The sequence below is a fragment of the Amblyomma americanum genome, chromosome 7 (assembly GCF_052857255.1).
Source record: "Amblyomma americanum isolate KBUSLIRL-KWMA chromosome 7, ASM5285725v1, whole genome shotgun sequence".
NCBI lineage: Eukaryota > Metazoa > Arthropoda > Arachnida > Ixodida > Ixodidae > Amblyomma > Amblyomma americanum.
In genome coordinates, this window is record NC_135503.1 from 115,783,228 (window position 1) to 115,799,667 (window position 16,440).

A 16,440-nucleotide genomic window follows, 5' to 3' on the forward strand; every position below is an offset into this window, starting at 1 on the left:
AGAAAAATCTCGCCACCTCTCGGAAACGTTATAAAGCTCCGCGGAAGTATCCAGGTGGGCATTTTAAGTAGATACTTGTAGTATAGCGGAGGCGTATTAGCTTAGGTGTATACCGGTTTACAGGACGTCTGCTGCTCACGCGCAGTGGCATGGGTGGGGCATGCTTTAGAATTCTACAAAAAGGAGTAGTCTAGGAATGCGACCACCTCTACGTTTCCGAAATAAACACTGACGCTAGCCGCAGTGGCTGAAAGTTCATTATTGCATTTTAGTCAAGTCAGTGCCTGATTGTGACAATTTTCATCTCACTTTGTGTCCTCCTAGCCGCATAGCTTGCGTACCGAGGTGGACTCCACGTACCTCTGACCGCCTGATTTTGCGAAGCCTCTAAAGCGTCCTTTTGATCATCCAGTATAGCGATCAGGTGTTTTTTGGTAGCGGCCCGAGAAAACGGCCCGGGTCTTCACGGCGTAAGAGACAGGGGCTGTCCCACACGAAGCCACTCTCGCTTGAAAGTGATGCTAAAGGGCGGCGTAGAAACGACGCTAGACTGATTGATCAGGTTGCGGAAATACTATCAACGTTTTTGTGCGCGGTACGACGACTGCACTGCTGTGCAAATCACAGCTGCATTGTTTTGATTTCTGTTTACACTTCCGCAAAACTCAGCCGGTACTACGTGATTTTCGCGAGATGTACACGACACCGAAGCGGTGGCCTTGTGGTAGAGCATCCGCCTCGCATTCGGGAGGGGCTGGGTTCGATCCCCAGTGCCACCCATCGGCTTTTATAATGAGTACAAGATTTCCGCCGCCCTGGTGTTCAGTTCTTCTGGTTTGAGATACTTGGGAAAAGGGTCTTAGACCAAAAACTTTAGACCATATCGTGAGATGTATATCTAATTCTTCCACAAAGCTCAGCTGGTGCTGCACGATTCTCATGGGCTGTATACCTGAGAACCCTTGACGATTTAGAGAAAACAAATGACAACGAACTCCTTGGCCGACCACGCAGGCAGCCCTCTCTTAAGTTATGCATCAGTATATCGCGTTAGCGCAATATTTACCATGAAACCTAGTTAACGAGCCTTCACAATAGTTCCTAGAAATGTACACTCTAAACAAAGGGAGTAAAACTGTCCTCTAGCGCACTTCCTTTTATAAAAGGGTGTGCGCTAGAGGTCAGTTTACTCCATTTTTACTCCCATATAGGCGTATTTGTGTTCAGAGTGTAGATACCTTCATGCTATAGAGCCGCTTTAAAGGCAACGCTCCAAAACAGCGCGAACGCCCGTGATCATAGTTGTTTGGTTTGCGCTTCTCAAGCTTCTGCCCACTGCGGCCTTGCGCAGGCCGGCTGAGTGGAATGCGAACGCGAGCAGTGATTTGCATTGTCATATTCCGAGTGCACTCACCGTACAGAGACCTTTGATACGTGGTGTATCAGGGAAGCTAACCAATAAGTTTTAAAAATACGCTTTTTCAGGTAACAGTACGGATTTTGCGGCATAGTAACATCATTCTTGGCGGGCACCGGTAAACTAGTGAATCGCTTGAACTGGTAAGCTGCTCACTAAATTAAAATAGTTTATAACTTTTACAGTACTGCACCTGCTTGTAATTAGAGGTTTGTAGGTGGTCGCTGCTAATAGCGATATCGCTTTTCACAATATGAAAAACGCGGTTTCCGGCGATGCTGTGGCTCGACATACGCGTATTTTGACCATTTCTCGCGTGGTTAAAAATATCCGCAGTTAGCGCTCATGGCCAAAGTAAGTCGAGCCACGGCACCATCGGAAATCGCGTTTTTCATATTCTAAAAACCGATATCGCTATTACTAGCGACCACCTACAAGCCTCTGATTGCAACCAGGTATGCGCCTCCGGTAAACTTTACCGTTATGCTGAATACGTCTACTCTTCCAGTCCTTACGGCGCTCGGCCGCTGACCCGAAAGATGTGGGTTCGATCCCGGCCGCGATGGTTGAATTTCGATGGAGGCGAAATTCTAGAGGTCCGTGTACTGTGCGATGTCAGTGCACGTTAATGAACCCCAAACGGTCGAAATTTCCGGAGCCTTTCACTCCGGCGTTTCTCAAAGTCTGAGTAGCTTTGGAACGTTAAACCCCCATAAACCAAGCCAAACCAATCTTCCGCGTTTACGTCAACGCTTCGCAAGACGGCAAAATGCAGATGGTCCGTGCTAGGTCGCTATCAGTCCACGGCTGACAGCGACCTAAGTAGCCCATTCAACGGCCAAGGTTTGAGCTGACCAACACGGCCTCCCATTGCTCGTGACGAATTGTTCTCGGATTATAACTTCAAATTTACCGCTCTATACCAATCAGATTGCACTTGTCTTGCCATCTGTCAGTGATATTTTGTACTACTTTTTCACGTCTTCTAAGTAAACGCACACAACCAAACACGGTAGGGAACCAACGAAATCTTGACAAAACATACGTTCTTAGCACATAAAAATGATCATTACGCTGCCTGTCTAAAGACTACCCGCGTCACTCTTTATAGCGAGCAGTTGGCGCCCTGCTTAAGAGGTGGCGCCACTACTACCTTTCTTGAGTAGAGTTCGGCTTTCTCGGCCCCCTAGCCTGCATGAAACCTTGAGGTCACGAAACAGGAACTAATGAGCGCTAATTGAACTTACCTACGGGTGGTGGTAGAATAGAAAATACGGACGCGAGCACGCATGTGTGTGTGTGTGTGTGTGTGTGTGTGTGTGTGTGTGTGTGTGTGTGTGTGTGTGTGTGTGTGTGTGTGTGTGTGTGTGTGTGTGTGTGTGTGTGTGTGTGTGTGTGTGCGTGCGTGCGTGCGTGCGTGCGTGCGTGCGTGCGTGCGTGCGTGCGCTGGCGCGCCCCAGTCCACAACTATATTTTTAATGGAAAGCACTACTCCAGACGTGCTAACACTCAGCAAGAATCTTGTCATGTGCTCCGAACTAACCCGAATTTACTCCAGTAACCCGGTGTGAAGTCGGCTTAGTTTGGAGGTGCGTCGCCCATGCTGCTGCCAATGGGAGGAGGCCGTCGGATCACCGTCGGGTCACGTCACATCGTGACGTCATCAAAACCTGTCCTGGCAGCTGGCAGTTAAGTTAATTACTGGTATCGAGGCGTTGCTCGGGAAGAGCACCATGAGTCGCGCAATACCTACTGGTGGCTGTGATAGAACCAGCCGCCTACCAGCGCAGTCGCGCATCTCTTAACCGCTGCGCCACTGCTCTGGTAGTGGTATGAACACTCGCCGCCATCTTTTAATGTTTAGTAGAGTAGAGCACACGTTCGGAAGAAAGGGCGCGTGCGTTGTCACACTAATTCAGGATTGGTCGAGAGGATCGTGACGTCACACGATAATCTGTGGAATGAAACTGATTAAAACTTCAGTTGAATTGTGATTATGAGGTATATATATCATCATCAGCCTCACTACGTCCACCCCAAGACAAATTCCTCTCCCATACCTCTCCAATTAACCCTGTCCTCTGCCAGCTGCGGCCATCTTATCCCCTCAAGCTTCTTAATCTTATCAGCTTACCTAACTTTCTGCCGCCCCCTACTATGCTTGCCTTCTCATGGTATCCATTCCGTTACCCATAATGACTATCGGCTTCTCGCCTTCGCATTACATGCCCTACCTGGGCCCATTTCTACCTCTTGGTTTCGACCAGGATGTCATTAACCCGCGGTTGTTCCCCACTCTGCCCACTTGCGGTCTCTTAACGTTAACGTGGGCTCGGTAGCTGTGCAGCGCAGGCTACTAATTCGCTACTTTCCACAATGCAGTCACTCTTCACATGTCAACTGCCCATAGACTGGAAAAATGGGAAGGCCGTTCAAGTCTACAAATAAGCCGCAGACTGGAACGGCCTTCCAAACAACCTTGCATTCATCACTTGCCCAAGTCTTTTCGCTGAAAATGGAAAACATTTCCTGTTAGTGTGAATTTGTGCTTTTAATTGTGGCCACCCATTATTTAACACCCCTTTTTTGGGGCCTTTAAGGTAATAAAATAAAATGAAATGAACCTATCATTTTTTTTTTTGCATGGCTCGCTGCGTTGTCCTTACGTTAAGCTGAACCCTTTTCGTGAACCTCCGCGTTTCTGCCCCGTAGGTGAGTATGATAAGATACATCTGATATATACTTTTGTCTTCAGGGATATTGGTAAGCTGCAGGTACTGGCATGACTCAAATTCCATTAGGACATACAAGGATGTGAATAACATTGCGCTGAAAAGAAAATTGGGACAATTAGTTCGGAATCCAGCCCGTTACCTTTTGGTTGCGAGTCATACATAGTGCCTCAAGGCCATTGAGGATTCCTTTCCTTTATTTTCTTTGCATTTTATTTGTCAATAGCGGTGTTGGCCACTTCCTGTGCTTTTGGGAGCCACTAAACCATTATAACGCTGATCGCACCTCGGTTCAGGGATCAGCACGGGAGCGCAAATTGAATACAATGTCGCAATGAAAAGCTTCAGACTGTGCCACTATCAAGTACATCGTATTCTACGGACAACAAATGTGCTTTGCAAGAGTGTCTATGCGCAAGAAGACAAGCGCTCTCGCAACTGCCTTTTTAATCAGACATGAAGGCCTTTTAAAAAAATTCGTGCACCTCACGATCGCTTGTGTGACTAAACTTCCGCTCTTCTTTGCGAGGGCGCCCGTTCTAGACAGCGTACGATAAGCGCTGCTATGGTTAAATAACCAATCTAAGAGATGCTGCAGGGCGTCTTGCGCTGCCGTGCCTTTGGCTGCGAGAGTTCGATGCTACGGTAGTATCTAAGTGAAGTCGGAGGCAAATTAATGTCAACTGCCTGTCAGGAGCTCACGTGTAATGAGTCCCTACCGACGCGGACGTCAAAAATCAAGGCGTCTTTGAGTAATGAGCACAGTAGCTATGGCGGCGGCGCAGAAACCGACTGTGAAATCCGTGATATTTCAGCGCATTTAAGGAGTGACGAAGACGGTTCTCCGGCCCCTCGCACGCGTGCTACCCACTGGCCGGACTTGCACTCGGAGGCAGCTTGTCTTGGCAGCGAAGTGAAGGCTACGGGCGGAGCGTTTGTAACGGTGTTATTCCGTCAAATACAGTCGAGCCCAATTATAACGGCCGGAGGTTATAACGAACACTCGCTTAATAGGAACGACGGTGGTGTTACTGTTAAAATACGTGTTAGGGCGATGGTACTGCGTCTAATATACGAGGAATGAAAGTGACAGCTTGAAAAGCGCTGTTATAGGGCTTGCATGAAGAAGCAGATGCCCATAACGGACCTTTTCAAGAAAAAACCGCCACTTTGGCCTGCCTCTGCATTTTTCTTTGTGATAGGGGTAGTCCACTTACCTCGGATACAACGAAACGCGATCCCCGTGACCATGAAGTTCGTTATAAGTAGGTTCGACTGAAGTTTGTCCACAAGACGGTGCGCCTGGCCGCTTGCCAGTTGCTGCACTGCTCTCTACACGGTAGCTTCAACTCCATTGCTGATGCTGGTGACGCCATCTCTGGATGCTTCTTATAACAAGACGTGCCTAGAAAATTCGTTGTAATTAAGGAGACTGTTTGTGCATTGTCTTCCTAACTTTGAAAGTTTGTATATCTGTGTTTGAATTACGCATTGAATGAAGAATATTGCCAAAATAACTTGTTTTTGAAGAGAACTATTATCTGAAAGCAGGGACTACATTCCGTTGCGTAAGGAGAGAAGGCGTTTTTCGGTTCCGCAGCATCCGCTACATTGCCTAAACGTTGTCTCGTAGTGTAGCCAGGGGGGAGCAAAGCGCGAGCCACTTTCGTCCCGGTTAATTGGAGAAACCTCCGCTGCCGCCGTTATTCAGCCCCCATCTACTAAGAGCATAGCCCAAGGAGGAATTGGCGCTAGCTTCTGTAATACGTGGGGGTTGGGAGGTGTAGGAGCTTTCATAGCCGTGGTAGAGCTAATTCCGCTCGTTGTTTCCCCCCGACCTGCTGTCATAGTCAAAGGCGGAAGACTCCGCACTTGTGGCCCCGGGGTGCCTGCACCCGACCGCATCGCCGATGGTTCCGTTAGAGAAGATCGATAGGGATTTGCTCGATTCTTTTCCTTCACCGAAAGGCGGAAGCCGATGGATTGTTGTCGCAAACTGGCTACCTAACGCTGAATGCCGAATCGCGAGCTCTTCCTCCAACAACAGCTGCCCATGTGCGGAAGCCTTTAGTACAGTTAATCATTCTTCGATATGGTCCTTCAGAGACTCAATAAATGATTGTGGTGCCGCGTTCATTTCACGACTCGCGACATAGACCTTGCGCTCAAAGCACACCTACCAACGGAAAGTTCCGCGTACCCTCCGAAAGTGAACAGGCTTGCCGAGCGCTTCAACAAGACGTCGAGCACTAATAATGGTACAAAGTTCTGCCTTATGTTAATATTGCTTATAGCAGCATATTTCAATGGGCGCGACCGGGCTTTCACCCTTTAAACATGTGCGCGGTATGCAGGTGATTACCAATTCACCATGCTTGACGTCATGTTGCCTCATGGGACAACTGCCTATGCTGAGGACGGTGCTGAACTCGTCGCCCAGCAAGCGGAAAAACCTCGTCTGCAGCCCGCAAGCTCACCTTTCTTTGTAAACCAAGTCTCTCACGCCAGCGCCCCGATGTATGATGGTCCAGCTTCGGTCGACATACGTTCACTTCCACCCCGGTGATAGAGTGTGGCTGAGGGTCCCAGTTCGACGCCAAGGTGTTTTAAGACTCTCCTTGTGCCCGTACAAGGTTGTTCGCTGAATAACAAGGTATAAAGTTGTCATCCCGTCATCCTCTTCACCTTGAAGTCGTTCACGCGGTTAGACTCGAGATGTGCTGTGAGTGGTAGGACCGCTTCTTTGTTGTTTTTTTACATTACGTAATGCCGTTTTAGTTTCGCCTTGCAGGAAATCAAGAATATGCGTAGAGTAGAAAAAATGCCGCGTGGTCTAACGCTACTTGGTGCTGCCTGCTCGAACCGGGTCGGTATATGGGGACGAAGAGAAAGAGGTTTAGGTTGGTTTGGTTGGTTTATGGAGGTTTAATGTCCCAAAGTGACTCAGGCTATGATAGACGTCGTAGTGAAGGGCTCCGGAAATTTCGACCACCTGGGGTTCCTGAACGTGCACTGACATCGCGCAGTACGCGGACCTTCAGCGTTTCGCTTCCGTTGAAATGCGACCGCCGCGGCCGGGATCGAACCCGCGTCTTTCGGCTCAGCAGCCGAGCACCATAACCACTGAGCCACCGCGACGGCTGATGATAGAGAGGATCCGGTGGCTCTCTCTCTCTCTCATCGACTCCGTCTCCGCCGATGGCGTTTTTGAGCCTTTCCTCACGACCCCATTTTTACGAGCCTCTGAGCGAGCCGCGAGAATATATTTATTATTTGCCGGCTATATTGCGTATCAATTTCTGTAACAGTGTACGGACGATCACGGTAATCATTTATCGCGTCGAAATGCAGTGAGCCATCTGGGCGGACTAAAATAGGGTAAAGAGACCGCAGTTTACTTCCCGTCTTCTTACTGGATGTAAAAACTAAACGTACAAATTATTAACTTGGTTAGAGCACGTGCGCGTTATCCAAGACATGCCCGCGAAACATCGTTCCTCGATCCGGTATAAGATGAAGCTTCGGCAATAGGAAAAACACATAACTCCAACTCTCGCCTTTCGCACCAGCGGCGGTTCATCTCGTTCCGCGTTGGGGAAGCTGCTGCGCGAACGGAGGCGAGCCACCTACTTTTCTAATAGCGAGCCGAGCTTCTGCCGAAATCCGAACGACCGTCCTTCGCCCGTTTCCTTCTTTTTTCGAATGGCGCTATTTTTTTTCTGCGCTTTTCTCAACACACTCCACGCATCCACGCCGGTGTCCTGTTCGCCCCCCTTTTTTAAGTGCTCCGAGATAAGGGGCTTTACGTAATTCGCGTGGCTTATAAAATTCGGAGCGGCAATCGCTCTCGATACGTGATAGCATTCGACGTCTCGGGGCGGTCGCGGAGCCGAGTTCTGTTTTTCGGAGACAAACGCGAAACTGGAGCCACCGTTGGAAACAAGGTGACGCCTTCTTTAGGGTCGCCAGTCGGACTAATTTTGGGAATGCCGTGTCGTGGGCGAACTTTCCTCCTGTGGAATGCGGTGACTGCGTCCTCTTGCTGGTGCCGCGGATTGCTGGCGCGACGGTCCGAGCGAACCTCCCGCCCAAGGCTGCACGACAACACGGAAAGCTGGACTTCCTCTTTCTCCTTGGCTCACACTGGAGGAATGGAATGGCTGCGGTGCAAAGCAAACTACCCGCTCGGCACTGGAATGCCTTTTATGCCCAGTGTTAATGGAATGCTATATAACATTATTGTGAATCGTTAACCAGGCTAAACACGCGAAAAAGAAGTATTCATCATTATGTCAGACTACCTTAATGACTTAATAGGCTGCTGGGCTTAAGGTCACAGGCTTGAAGTCGGGCCGCGGCAACCGCATTTGATAGATGCGAAATGTGAAAGATGCCCTTTTACTGTGCGATGCCAGTGCACGTTAAAGAATTCTAGGCGGCACAAATACATCCAGAGCTCTCCACTACAGCGTCCCTAAGGGCCTACATGCGCCCGCATGCAGTTTCGGGACGCTGAAACCCAGATAACACGCTATCCATACCATACCATACTGCACCGAATCATACCGTGCCGTATCACACCATACAATAACCTACCGTCCCGTATCATATGGTACCATACCGCCCCATAGCGTACCATACGATATCATGCCGTACCGTACCGCACGGTACGGAGCCTCAGTACCGAGCCCGTGGAGGCTACTTACGGAGCCTCTATTCGCGAACTTACAGTGCGATGGAGCATGTATTCTGGCTTGATCTATGGAAAAAAAAAAACAGACGGTACACAAAATGTCCTAGGGATCTTGCTTCAGTAATAACTCGTTTTATATGCGTGAGAAAGTTCTTGCATGCGAAAAAAACAGTCTTAATGCTTCTGTTCCGTACGCTTTGAAGTCACTGTGACTTCGTAAGTCTCCATAATTACATCCACATCTTGATTTTCTGTTTATACCTCCACCGTAACTCAGCCCAACAATAGGAAAATTCAGAACAAACTATACTTGACATGGACATAGCCCGTACTTTATATATAGGTAAGATTTGTAGGTCTGTGTTTTATGCACTATGGGCCGCGACTACGAGTTTGTTCGCTACCTCTTATTGGTTTTGTTTAATGGATGTCTAACATTGCAATTTGTTTCATTGCTGCACGCGGGTCTACTCCGGTGGCAATTCTTTCAGCGGCTGAGAGTGCGCTGAAAAAAAATATTCATTATCATATTGATACCATACTTCATTTTCGACAATAACCCAGATGATTGATACACTTCACATCTTTGCAGAAGCGAATTAAGTGAAGACAGGAATTGATATGATTGTAATAGATTCTTAGGAGTCCTTCTAATAAGTGTGCAATATGAAACTTAATGAAATGTGAGTAACCTTAGGGAAAACCTTCAGATCATTAAAATGGTACAAGCTTTCCTGCATAACACTGTAGTTGCGCCCCGATTATATGGACACTTTGGTTCCCGTGCAAAATTTTTTATAACGCGAGTCATACATATTGATGAACCTTGAAGAAAAAAATGTTAAGAAAGAAAACAAACACGTACAAGCGCACAAAAAACACAAACACACGAAGAAAGAGACCGAGACCCCACGAGCGCTTGCATCCAACTGAGAACTTTATTGACAGACACACATTAAATCCACCTTGCTGCATGACGTCATCTGACCGCGCTGCCGACCTCAAATGGCCACACTCAAAAAATTAATTTCTTTGGCAGTCAGTGCGACAGATGGGGCGCTGACGAATGACACACCCGCTTAACTAATGAGATCTGCTTCTATTATTTCTCTTAAATCCAGGCATTTATGCTTGGCCACTATCTTGCACGCGCTGAAGAACGGTGTACATGGCTTTTTGTTCTTTTCAGCGCAGTCATAGCAATGTACAGACAGATTTCCGTCCCTGTGATTGCCTACTTTCCTCCTGTGCTCAAGCAGTCTTTCATTTAGGCATCTGCCAGTTTGACCTATGTAGCTATAGCCGTACGAAAGGGGAATTTCGTAAACCACACCAGAAGCACATGCCACAAAAGGATCACGGTGTTTGATAGTGCATGACTCTTTAGGCTTTTGGAAATGATTAGTCATTTTCACCAGCTTTTCGAGCTTTTCAGGAGCAGAGAGCATCACTCTGGCGTCACTGCGTTTCGCAATCTTCTTTAGGCGATGCGAAGTGTTATGCAAGTATGGAATTGCCACTCTTCGGTTGGCATTTCTGTCACTAGGATTCTTATCCCCCTTTTTTTTTTGCTTCTTTCAACATCCCCTCGGAAACAGATACAATAAGGATAGCCTTATTGTATCTGTTTACGAGGGGATGCTGAAAGAAGCAAAAAAAAAGGGGGGGGGGGATAAGAATCCTAGCGACAGAAATGCCAACCGAAGAGTGGAAATTCCATACTTGCATAACACTTCGCATCGCTTAAAGAAGATTGCGAAACGCAGTGACGTCAGAGTGGTGCTCTCTGCTCCTGAAAAGCTGGAAAAGCTGGTCAAAATTACTAATTCTTCAGTCGACTGAAAGCTGCTGAATATGGCTTTCAACGTAGCCCGAGCTGCAGAACAGTTTTTTCGCGGCCATTCATGCAGTACGACAAATCATAAGGCGCTTCAACTGGGGCCCTTTGCACTGTAAAGCACGAGAACGAAAAAAAGGCACCATTCAGGCATTTTTACTTTCTCACCACCCTTCCTGGTTTTCTGCACTCAAAAGATACGAAAAGAGAGATCTGGTCGGGGCAGTGCAGGTTTTCTTCTCATCGCTGTCCATATTAACGCGACAAGACTGCATGAGCTCCAATGGCCTCTGTGCATTTCCACTCTGTACATAGTGCGGACAGCGAATTCCCCCATTAACGAGGCGCACATACGTTGAAAAATTGGTCGCCAGAAAAAGTGTCGATAATTCGAGTCTTCCATATTAGCAGGCGTCGTATTAACGCGGCACGACTGTGCTTGCAAGCCACTCCTCTACACCACCCGTCGTGTCTGGAGTGCCACAGGGGTCGGTTTATAGGACCTGTCTTATTTGTACTGTAGTTTTGGGATATTGCAACAGCTGTCCACCTCCTGGTTGATGGGAGATTGTTCACGGATGACTGTGTTTTGTTCTGCTTTGTAAAAAATGTCAGCGACCAAATACCAGTGAATGAGTCCTTGAAAGCTATTGATGACTGGTGTACAAATAGACAGATGAAAGTTAATTTTGAGAACGCTATCAGTACGGCAGTAAAAAATAAAAAAAAAACACCAATGCAATGCAACTAGACCATTCGCCAAAATTAAGTCAAGCGCTCCAATAAACTAAAATAGATCGGCATCAGAATTACCAACACTCTGAACCAGGAAAAGCATATTGACAACATTTGTGCATCCGCTGAACGTAAGCTTGGTTTCTGAAAGAGAAAGCTAATGGTGCTCCTAATGCCAAACGCACAGCATATAAAACAGTTGTCTGGGACCCTCGCAGTCCAGCACAATAATAATTTGGAAAAGGCCCACAGGGTAGCAGCCAGGTTTATTTTTTCATGTTATGAACGGACAAAATCCTTGCTTCTTGACAGGGCCAGTTTGCAACCCTTAGGTGTTTGAAGGCAGATATCACGCTTAAAATTTCTTTATGCGCTTTACAGCAAAATTTTAAAGTTGGATTCGAAACTGTATTTACGGCCTCTTGTACGAGTATCAGCCCGCACAAGTCATCCTCATGCCATTAAACCTTACACACAAAGAGTTGACAGATTGAAATTTCCATCTCTAGCTCGAACTATTGTTGAATAGAGTAGCCGTGATTCCCAGGTATTCACAAGGTGCCAATCAGCTGAAGTTTTTCGCCGGAAAGTGGAAACAGTGTTCATGTAATGTGAGCGAAGTGTTCACTTCCCGCTCTGCAACAGCCCTCAAAAGCTAAAGAGTTTATAAATAAATTTTGTATTTTAATCCTATAACGACCTTTAATGTAAGTGCTAATTTCTGAATAATTTTCACTTCTGCTCGTAGAACTACATGAATCGCTAGCATACTAGAAGTCACTGTCTTCTCCAACATATCTATTAAATACAGGCCAAATGTTAGCTTCCATATGTGTAGGAAGCCTGTTGAAATATTATTTCATGCAAAAGGTAACCGTAACGGCAGAATAGTACGAAACATCTGTGGTCGAAATTATGCATTCGCAGATGATGCAGCTGCGCTGAAATTTGGTGCTGATTTAATGTATGCACCGGTGCCTTTGTGCGCTGCTTCATCATCCCTAGACAGTCAAAAATCAGCAAATATTACTATCTTTTATTATGCTGCGAATCGTTCATCCTTAATAAATGCCCAGCTTTTAATATTTTTGCAATGAAGGGAACATTAGGGAAGAACTCATGCTAGTTCATAACTTTTATCGGGTGTTTTAATGCCTGTGCATTATATGGTGAGTCGACTATTACGTTTAAGTGTACCTCTCTCTGTGTGAAATGAATCATGCCGACAGGGTGTGAGACGAAAGGCTCTGCTTCATTCTCACGCCAGAAATCACGAACGATGTTGAACTCCAGACGCACAGTGACTTATTACCACAGCTATATCAATCTCGTGGTCCGGGTCATAGGTAACTACTTGTCTTCAGTAATGTATTACTTTACCGCCTCCAATGCTTAGGTGCCTATCATAAACTTTTGCCTTCTTAGACTGTACAACATTATTTTCGTCGTATTACTTTTCGGACCTTGCTTTCTGCTTGGTATTTTGAGGTCTTGGATCATGCTTTGCACTATGTACCCTCAGTCACTTAGGGAGGTATTGCAGTCAGCGAATCTGAGGCTGCTAAGGAATTTTCAATTAACTTTTATCGCGAACTCTTCCTATTCCAGTTCCCCGAGTCTACCTACTGTAAACATGGGGTGAACAGTAGTGGAGGGATCGCGTCTAGTGGCCTGAGAGCTTCCTGAATGAGAGTTTATCACTTGTGCTTTGGAGGGCTACGGTGGCTATGCTGCGGCTATAGATATTTTCCAGTGTTTAAATCTTTACATATAGCTCTTCTCTACCCTGGCTATATATATATATATATATATATATATATATATATATATATATATATATATATATATATATATATATATATATATATATATATATATATATATATACACCACTTAGGGACCGTCACAGTTTTACGTCTCGTCTCCAGAGGTTCTCCTTCGAATTGCTCGTAACAATATATATACGTAAGCAGACAATGTAAAGTAAATGAAGGGCTCGTTTAACAAACTTATGAAGGAAGCCGTCATCAAAACACCCGAATATCGCGATATTCGGAGGTCGTGGGTTCGGATCCCACCGGCGGCATGGTTGTTTTTCTGCTGCTTTATAAGTAATTTTCTTTAAGCGAAAGATTAATCTAAGTATTATTCTCCTACTAATCAGCACTACAAACTAAAAAGGAACATTCCCCTATGTACCTTTGTTTTGATGACTGTTGGCTTCCTTAAGATATAAAACCTTTGTCCGTAAAGTTTCGAGACTGATTTATTTTATTCTCTACAAATAATTCCCCAACAAATGTTGGTTGCGTTATGTGTAACGCCATCCTTTCGGGATAACATGATTTATTTTTCTTGATTGCTGTGGTAGCCGCTAGATGGCACTAAATTTACAAATATACGTTGTCACTAGTCGTATGCGCATTCTACTGTGAGTGAATGTGGAGAGATGGACGCCCACCTCGAACCGCGTGTAAACATAAAATTCGCTGTGAAGCTTGGCAAGACAGCCATACAGACGTATGAGCTCCTTCGTGACGCTTACGGCAGCGAGGCATTATCGCGGGCCTGAGTTTTCGAGTGGCAGGCATAAGAGGTTCGTTTCGGGGAGAACGTCAGTGGAAGACGACACAAGGCAGGTGCGCCCTTCAACCTCACGGAATGAAAACAACATGGCTCGGATCAGGGAAATCGTACAGCAAGACCGCACCATTACAGTCCGCATGCTATCAGATGCTCTCGACATTAGAAAGACAGCATGCCACCAATTTTTGCGTGAGAACTTGGGGAAACGAAAGCTGAATGCCGGACTTGTGCCGCACTCCCTCACAGAGGAGCAGAAGGACACGCGGGCATCAGTGAGCGGTGATTTGCTCTCCGAAGCAAAGAAGGATGCTGCATTCTTCGACAGCATCATTGCTGAAGACGAAACATGGTGTTTTCAATACGATGCTCAAAAGAAGAGTCAGAGTGCTGAATGACGGTCCACAAGCTCTTCGGCGTCGAGAAAGGTGCGGCGACAGAAGACCAAAACAAAGACGATGCTGATAGTTTTTTTTTTGATGCCAGAGGTGTCATACACCACGAGTTGGTCCCACAAGGGCTGACGGTTAATAAGGAGCTTTATATCCGCGTGCTTCAACGCATGCGTAATGCACTGCGACGCCGTCGCCCTGACTTAAGGGAATCTGGACAATGGAGTCTTCGCCACGATAACGCAATGCCGCACACTGCTCTCAGCATGACAAAATTTCTCGCCAAGCACAGCATTACTGCACTTCCCCATCCGCCATACCCGCCTGACCTCTCCCCACGCGATTTTTTCCTGTTTCCTCGTGTGAAGAGAGCCCGAAAAGGTCACTCAATGGGGAGCGTGGAGGCCATTAAAGACGCCACGACAAAGGAGCTGACAGCCCTGCCAAAAGAAGCGTTTTTCAACTGTTTCTAAGACCTCAAGAAGCGTTGGAACCTGTGTATAGACTGCAAAAGGGAGGCTATTTTGAAGAGGTGCTTCACAAATGATTTCAATGTTAAACACATTTTTTTAATGGACTCAGTCTCGGAACTTTACGGACCAATGATGTAGTTGACTGGTGAGGGCTCTCACTAACGGTCAGGGCCCTCACCGTTAGATGACGTTCTACGTCACATTCGCGGCAATACAGGACGTGCTACGTGCGAGGGTGGCGTTGGTGAACACTTTCAAGGTTCGCGTACACGCAACATATAAATACCCATGAAAGCAGCAGATTGGACAGCCGTCGCCGTAGCTCAGTTGGTAGAACACCGGACGCGATATTCGGAGGTCGTGGATTCGGATCCGACCGGCGGCATGATTGTTTTTTCTGCTCCTTTATAAGTAATTTTCTTTAAGCGATAGATTAATTGAAGTATTCTTATCCCAGTGATTAGCACTACACATTAAAAAAAATTAAACATTCCCCTATCCCATATGCACTTTGGTTTCAGTTTCGGTGACTGTTGGCTCCCTACATAAGTTTGTCAAAACGAGTCCCTCATTTCCTTTACCTTAACTGCTTTATATATATATCTAAGTATTATTATCCCACTGATAAACATAACACATTAAAAAAAAACAAAAAAACTTAACATTCCCCTATGCACCTTGGTTTCGGTGACTGTTCGCTCCCTTCATAAATTTGTCAAACGGGCCCCTCAGTTCCTTTAACTTGTCTGCTAATAGCTTAACGAGGGTCTCGGTTCTGGCAGTCTTGATGCCATAGGTAGCATAAGAGGGCTCTCGCACAGTTTCCGCCTTCGCCGTTAGATGACGTTCTACGTCATGCTCGCGGTATTACAGGACGTGCTACGTCCGCCGCTATGGTCGAGGGTGGCGCTGGTGAACACTCTCAAGGCTCGCTTACACCCAGTAAACATAAGTACCCACGAGAGCAGCAGATTGGACAGCCGTCGCCGTAGCTCAGTTGGTAAGAGCACCGGACGCGATATTCGGAGGTCGTGGGTTCGGATCCCACCGGCGGCATGGTTGTTTTTTCTGCTGCTCTAAAAGTAATTTTCTTTAAGCGATTTATTAATCTAAGTATTATTATCCCACTGATAAACATAACACATTAAAAAAAAAAAAACTTAACATTCCCCTATGCACCTTGGTTTCGGTGACTGTTCGCTCCCTTCATAAATTTGTCAAACGGGCCCCTCAGTTCCTTTAACTTGTCTGCTAATAGCTTAACGAGGGTCTCGGTTCTGGCAGTCTTGATGCCATAGGTAGCATAAGAGGGCTCTCGCACAGTTTCCGCCTTCGCCGTTAGATGACGTTCTACGTCATGCTCGCGGTATTACAGGACGTGCTACGTCCGCCGCTATGGTCGAGGGTGGCGCTGGTGAACACTCTCAAGGCTCGCTTACACCCAGTAAACATAAGTACCCACGAGAGCAGCAGATTTGACAGCCGTCGCCGTAGCTCAGTTGGTAAGAGCACCGGACGCGATATTCGGAGGTCGTGGGTTCGGATCCCACCGGCGGCATGGTTGTTTTTTCTGCTGCT